This window comes from Arvicanthis niloticus, chromosome 22 (assembly GCF_011762505.2).
Source record: "Arvicanthis niloticus isolate mArvNil1 chromosome 22, mArvNil1.pat.X, whole genome shotgun sequence".
In the NCBI taxonomy this organism is placed as follows: Eukaryota; Metazoa; Chordata; class Mammalia; order Rodentia; family Muridae; genus Arvicanthis; species Arvicanthis niloticus.
Genome location: NC_133429.1, coordinates 39,695,045 through 39,702,115, shown reverse-complemented (window position 1 = coordinate 39,702,115; position 7,071 = coordinate 39,695,045). Strand labels below are relative to the sequence as shown.

General features: G+C 43.8%; 1 long non-coding RNA gene across 2 annotated transcripts; it reads right to left on the bottom strand.

Annotated features, from left to right (window-relative positions):
- Positions 1-1,057: 1,057 nt before the first annotated feature.
- Positions 1,058-6,849, bottom strand: LOC143436227 (uncharacterized). Of its 2 annotated transcripts, XR_013106385.1 has the most exons (4): positions 6,596-6,849; positions 3,035-3,130; positions 1,336-2,065; positions 1,058-1,199 (listed from the first exon to the last, which is right to left on the bottom strand). It is a non-coding gene; the product is annotated as an uncharacterized LOC143436227 (long non-coding RNA). The 2 variants fall into 2 exon arrangements; XR_013106384.1 differs by lacking the exon at positions 3,035-3,130.
- Between the last annotated feature and the right edge of the window lie 222 nt (positions 6,850-7,071).

Below are 7,071 nucleotides of genomic sequence, written 5' to 3'. Positions count from 1 at the left end.
TCTGTCACATAGGCTGGTCTGTGAGAAGTGCTTTTCTGAAGGAAATACATCTATCTGGAAGCCACAAAATTGTTTCTAAATATAGGTTAGTTTATTGAACGAGCAGGGGCCAATGCCTCTGAGATATTTTATTTCTGTGATATAATGAATTTCACAACTGAATGTGAGTAAAGGAAACTTGACACACTCTCTCTCTCTCTCTCTCTCTCTCTCTCTCTCTCTCTCTCTCATTCTGGAAATGTTGTGTGGAGATATTATGTCCCTACCATTACATATTCCTTGGCACGGTTGATAATGGGTATGTAAACTGTATCTTGAAAGGGGTATAATTTCCACATAATTGGGAGAGTGTGGTTATTATTCAGATATTTATATGTAATTACTACGGCTTCCCTTAGAATGAGTTCATGTGCCCTATGTGTCCATGGTCAAGCCTAACTAGGCTATTAATTTCTCTGATTCGTTGTGTTTTATCATCACAGTGGTTATTAAGAACACGGTCATTTCTGCTGTCTCCACAAAAGGAAATACTGCTCCAAAGGGGTGATCTGTCACACCTAAGTAACTTCTACAGTTTTCTACAGTCAGTATCAACTTGCTCGCATTGAAAAACAATGCATCATGTTGTTGTTGTTGTTGACCACAAACTCAGGTTGTTGAGTGTTTTATCTGGTTAGTTTGGTTTGATTTTAGTTGTTTTCTTTTGAGACACGGTTTCTCTATGTAGCCCAGGGTGTCTTGGAACTTGCTTTGTAGCCTAGGCTAGCCACAAACAGATTGGCCTGCCTCAGCCACCCAAGCAGGGATCAAAGGCATGAGCCACCCCCGCCGGGCTGAAATCTATGCCTAAACTTACTGTACCACTGAACTACAACCCTAGTCCTTACTGTGCTATTTTTAAAACAATTTGACTTAGCAAAGGCCCAGTTCATTCATTAGGCCTTTCTAAAATAATAATAAAAATTGAGTTGCCTAACTAATTTTTTTCTGTGTCTCTGTTTGACCACGGCATTGAAAACACAAGTCACCAGAACGTGATACAGAAGGACCCGGCGTGACGGATTTCTCACCAGGCCCTGTTCAGAACTTCAGTCATCTGACTTCCATGGTTGTGAGTCTCCTCATGCATCCAGGTCCCCTGCCAGCTTCATAAACGCAGGCTCCCTGGGAAGATCTTAGAACAGCGTGATCCAATCTAGCTAGTGCCATGAAAAAAAAAAAAAAAAAAAAAAAAAAAAAAAAAAAAAGTGACATTTGGGTGTGTGTAGAATATGCTTTTGAAAAAAATACACCATGATTTTATTTTTAGGGTAGTGGAGCATTCAAACCTCCTACCTGACACTTGACAATGCTTCAAAGACAGCATGCTGAGTTCCCAGTTTTTCAAGAATAGGTGATTTTCCAAGAAGTGCGCTGGCCACTTGCGATGCACTGAGAACTGTTTGAACCTGGATTCTATTCCTCGAAACACTTATTAAATACCTGCTATATGGAAGGAATCATGAGGCCCACAAGATGGATATAATAGCCCTTTGGGAACCGTATGTCCTCGTGGAGGGTGAAGAGGGTGATGGTAATAAAAATAACTAATAATTACTGTTTGCTTCACATACATTATCTTACATAATCTCCAAGACACCCACGGCAAGCAAGGACAAGTATTCATTCACAGATGAGGAAAGTCAAGCAGAAAAGTTAAATAATCTTCCCAGGCCAGAGCACACACAGAGTCGTGAAACTAAGATTTGAGTTCTAAGAGTCTAATACAGCATCCCCGACCCCTGGCACTGCGCTACAGAGACATACCCGCCCATACAGATGATGCAAAGATGGCAATGTGGGTAGGGCCTGACCAGTGATGGAAAACAGAATCATGGAGAGACTTGAGAGAGATACTTCCTAAAGCTGAGGCTACTGTGGTAGTACAAATGGAAATCTTAGACGCTCTCTTTGTCTTCATAATCCTCCTTTCAAACTATCTTCTTTATAGGCTGTTCTTGCTTTTCTTCAGGTTCCTAGTGTCTTTTCCATTGTCCCTCTGAGCTCCTGGGGTCTCAGTGTTTTTCTGAGGAAAAACAAAGAGCAATCAGAAAAGACCTGTGAAGACTCCCAAGGCAGCATCAACCATACCTCCATCTCCTCTGTCCACGCTGCTGTGACACTGGATGTCCCTCCCCCGCATGCTCTCACCCAGGTTAGCCCTCCACTGAACACGGTTTGAAGCTTTGTCACTGCAGCTCACTCTATATCCCAGGCTGGTCTAGAACTCAGCATATACCACTAGGCCAGCCTGACCTCCAGTTCCTGGTAATCCTCCTGCCTCAGAGTCCCAAATGCTGGGGTTACAAGTATATACCACCACACCTGTCCGACTGTTTCCGTTTTAATAATTCCATGCCCAACCACTGAAGTATCATAAAGTTTGTCTTTCTTGACCTGTTCTTTTCCCCTTGAAGATCTCATCGGAGCATGTGGCTGTCAATGTCACTTGTAACACTAACAATTCTAAAGTTTGTATCTCGAATATAGATGCTTTCTAAGTTGCCAAATTATATACATCTGCTAGTTGTTTTAAGAAGTCCGACCGCAGCTCAGAACAGACCACTCCAGACCACGCGGTTCCAAGGGGGAGGAGGTTATTCAGGGGATAGGGCAAAGGTGGGGAGAGGAAGGTGGAAGAGATAAGAGAGAAGTAGAGGCCGGCCATGACCACGTGGAGAGAGAGAGGAAGGTGGGGGAGGGGACAGAGAGGCAAGAGGGTAAGAGAGAGAGCAAGAGTATAAGAGGAAGAGAGCGAGGAGGGGGCAAGCAGCCCCTTTTATAGTGGATCAGGCCTACCTGGCGGTTGCCAGGTAACTGTAGGGAGGAGCATACCTGGCTGTTGCCAGGTAACTGTGGAGGTGGAGTTTAGACAGAATACTAACAACATCCAATTGTTTACCTATAGAGTGGGCCAGCCCTACTACACAGCCATCAAAAAAGACATCTGAAACACTGCAAGTTCTAAGTGTGTCACTCACTTCAAGCTACTTACTCTGCCTGACTTCCGCTTCTCTGCCAACAGTAATTTCACTCCTCTGGTTGCTCTCTGGTCAAAACAATTGAAGCAACTTTTGCTCCCATCTGCATTCTGTGAGTAGCAAATTCCATGAGTAGCAGCTACAAGGTAGATATGTTAAGAATCTGACCATTTCCCTCCTTTTGCCTCATGTGTTCCTGCCGCACTGGTCACCTCACTAGTCCTTAAACACAAACTCCCTTTCCGGTCCTGGCTCTTCCCTTGGCTTTCAAAAGCTCTCCCCACATCGATTCTCAGATTTCTTTTTTTTTTTTTTTTTTTTTTTTTTTTTTTTCGAGACAGGGTTTCTCTGTGTAGCCCTGGCTGTCCTGGAACTAACTCTGTAGACCAGGCTGGCCTCGAACTCAGAAATCCGCCTGCCTCTGCCTCCCAAGTGCTGGGATTAAAGGCGTGCGCCACCACCGCCAGGCGATTCTCAGATTTCATGTTCAAAGGAAAGACATCCACTCAAATCTTATCCCCACCTCCCACCCCCAAGCCACACCCCTGTTATGCCCTGTTACCTTGCTTTGCTTTGGTTCTTAGAACTTACAACAGTCTGAGACAGACCTGTGACTCATCCTCTGGTATGGACCCCAACAAATACTTTTTGAATTAGCCAAAAAGAACGCCTTGAAAGTTGGAGAGTAAGGGGAGAGCCAACGAGTTCCATGAATACACTGTAGCAAGGGTTGTTGACTCCTTCCAGAGAAGAGGCGGAAGCCAGAATCAGAGACTGGTGTCTACAACTTGGACCAGCTAAATCAAGATCTTTGCAGTGTTGATGGAGGAAGAATCCGGAATCCTGTTCTCTCATCTGCTTGGATCTCTTCCTGCCTGTATTGTATTGGCCGTCGGGTCCCTGGCATCTAGATGGGACTTCCTGTTTGCTCACCACTGGGATTCTCTCCTACTTGTTCTTCTTTTCCCCATCACAACTAAATAAACATTCTATTCGTCATTCAAGCAAGGCCTAATAAACCAAACCTCATTGCGCATGTCTCTGACCTTGTCCTCCTGTATTTAAACTTGGTATGTCTGAGGCTTCTACCTCACAACTAAACATCATCCACACCATCCTGGTCAGTAGTTGTGTTCTGTATCCTCTGAGTTTTTGTTTGTTTGGGATTTGTGTCTCGCCCCCCCCCCCCCATGTTGGAGATTGAAGCCTCTGGGTTTCACACATGCTAGGCAAGTGGGATACCAGCTTCACCTCACCCCATGTATGTTATTCTTTCCAGCTTCTTAAAAATTGAACTTATTTTTAAATTTCACATGTGTATTGTATTTAAATTATTTCTCCCTCTCTGTTCTCTTGTCAACCCCTCCCCCAACCCCAATCCCTGTCAACTTCATGGCCCTACTTTCCTTCACTGTTAATGTTACAATATATGTATCTACTATAGGAACATATTAACATATATATGTTTAGATATAAATATGTATACATATAAATACATATATATATATATATGTACATATATACACACACACACACAACCTGCTGGGTTCATTTTTTTGTTGCTCATGTGTATGTTTCCAGGGCTGACCATTTGTTACCAATTAAGGGGTTCATCCCTGAGGAAGACTCAGTCTCAGTCAGTCTCTCTCTCTCTCTTTCTCTCTCTCTCTCTCTCTCTCTCTCTCTCTCTCTCTCTCTCTCTCTGCTAATTGCCTGAAGCTCTTCCTGTAGGGGTGGAGCCTGTCAGAGCAGAGGGCAGGAATCTTATTAACTGTTTACAGAAACTGTTCTAAATCTTCTCCTAAAACTACAGGGCCTCTGCTGTACCCTGTCTCGTCTCTTTAGAACATATATCATGACATGATCAAATATTACAAGACTTCGATTCCCCTCTAATTATAAGCTAATGAAGAGCACAGACACCCTTGTTCAAGGTTGTGACCCCAGAGCTTGCACCAGCAGATGGAATATTTGATTAATGATGAAGGATAAGAAGCCGAAGTTCCTAACACAGACGATTACGTCTGCTGACATAGGCCATACATAACGCTTTGCACTCAAACTCACCGCATTGTGCCACCCATTCTTTGTATTATAGTTTCTAGGTTCTAAGTTTTTATTTTAGAAGTCGGAGAAATACACTCTACTGTAACTGCGACGGTAAACCCTTGCATGACTTTTGCTCAAAGGTGTGTTCTCATTCACCCGTTTTTATGCAATCAACAAATATCCATTGAGCATCTATCTGTACCATGTCGTTATGTGGAACAGGAAGGCAGGCAAAGCAGAGAGTCTGTCCTCCACGCACAGGAAAAATCAAACACACACACACAAATATTTTTAAGTCAATACACCACTGTGAAAATTCAGGAGAGAGGAATATGTATTGTGGCTCATATGACTACAGAAAGCTCCAAAAGATCTAAGTGGGACCTTTTGGTAAACAAAAGTACAATAGGTGACTCTTCATGGCCTGCATAGAACAGCTTGAGAAGTCTGGCTCTAAGTATAAGGCTCAAAACACTTAACATAGGAGCAGCTCCATACAATGAATCAGTTATCCTTGAAGACAATGCCTGAACTCCCCTTGGCCCTCACCTCCACTACCCCTACACACACACACACGCACACGCACACGCACACGCACACGCACACGCACACGCACACGTACACGTACACATACATGTGCACACACACATGCACACATAGTGGGGTGGGGTGGATATTGGGTTGAACTGTAAAACCAAAACACGTTCAAGAATGAAAGGAAGCCGGGCAGTGGTGGTGCACGCCTTTAATCCCAGCACTTGGGAAGCAGAGGCAGGTGGATTTCTGAGGTCAGCCTGGTCTACAGAGTGAGTTCCAGGACAGCCAGGGCTACACAGAGAAACCCTGTCTCAAAAAGCCAAAAAAAAAAAAAAAAAAAAAAAAAAAAAAAAAAAAAGAATGAAAGGAAAATTGAGCCAGATGTGGTGTAACCTCCTTGTGATCCCATCTCTTTTAAAGTCAGGGAGGTGTTTTTGCTTAGAGTCTTGCTAGGTAGCTCAGGCTAGCTCAGACTCCTGAAATCACTCTCTAGCTCAGGCTAGGCTTGAATCAACAATCCTCCTGACTCAGTCTCCCAAGTGCTAAGATTATAGACATGTTCCATCAAGCCCAGATCCTCTTGTTTATTCTAACTCAGTGATTTTAACTGTTTCATATTATAGAATTGTCAAGGTGAGGGGACTTGGGGGAGGCGGTAGGAGGTTATTTTGTTTTCGAGGCAGTTCCTATATTTTTTTATGGGCAGTGTTCTCAGTGTCATCAGCGAGGGCATCTTCCACTTATCAACACTAACTGCCACAACATACGAAGGCCTTTATTACATTTAATCCTGAAATAAACGGAAGGGTTTTGAAGTTGATGTAATTTCTCATTAGACCAACATCGGTAATGGAGAAGAATCTCAGCGTTCTTTCCATTGATTTAACTCTCCGATTTGTTACTCAAATCGTTTATAATTTTCAGATTGATTCAGATGGAAGCACACAGATAATTAGTTCACGCAAACAACACACTAGCTCATGACTTACAGAGAAACAGGACCAAAAGAGAAATGAGGCACGGCGACAGAAAATCGTACGACTAAACAAAGGTACCGGCAGGCTCCGGGCAGCTCAGCCTCAACAATGTCCAGTCTCAATAGAAACGCGTTTCCTCAGATTCCACCTCAATCTAACTTCCTATCCTCCTCTTCTCTTCCCCACTCCGTCCCCTGAAGAGCACCCAAGGCTGTCCCAGCTACCAGCAATATGCATAGCACCCCGTTTGTTCAAGGTTTGGAACGTCTGCAGAAAGCTGCCCGGAAGAGAGCAGCAGGTACTCCTGAATAACCTCGTGTTTACTCTTGCAGCGCCACTTCCGTGTGGGGTCAGGAGCGGATCCAGTTAAGTCAGCATTTCGGCCGGGACTCTCACTTCCTGTGTGGCCTTGGGTACAACATAATATTGAAACTAATGGTTTGCATGGGGACCAATGCAAATAAATGGCAGATGATACTCACTGCTTA